The sequence below is a fragment of the Fundulus heteroclitus genome, unplaced genomic scaffold, assembly GCF_011125445.2.
Source record: "Fundulus heteroclitus isolate FHET01 unplaced genomic scaffold, MU-UCD_Fhet_4.1 scaffold_42, whole genome shotgun sequence".
NCBI classification, from domain to species: domain Eukaryota; kingdom Metazoa; phylum Chordata; class Actinopteri; order Cyprinodontiformes; family Fundulidae; genus Fundulus; species Fundulus heteroclitus.
In genome coordinates, this window is record NW_023396835.1 from 1,412,907 (window position 1) to 1,413,163 (window position 257).

Below are 257 nucleotides of genomic sequence, written 5' to 3' on the forward strand. Positions count from 1 at the left end.
TCATCTTCGTGTTTTAATGGCATCTGACATCCAAAAGGATCATTACCGCCATCTAGTGGTGCGCTCTGTTCCTCGTCTTTATATTATCAGCAGCGCAACCAGCTACCGCAACACATTTTCCCCCTCGGTAAAATCGGGGACATTTCCGGGGACAGCTTTAGCCGGGGACAGGTGGTCCAAAACGGGGACAGTCCCCGGAAAACGGGGACGTCTGGTCACCCTACTTTGGCGTGATAATAGGGCGCTAGCCTAGCTTT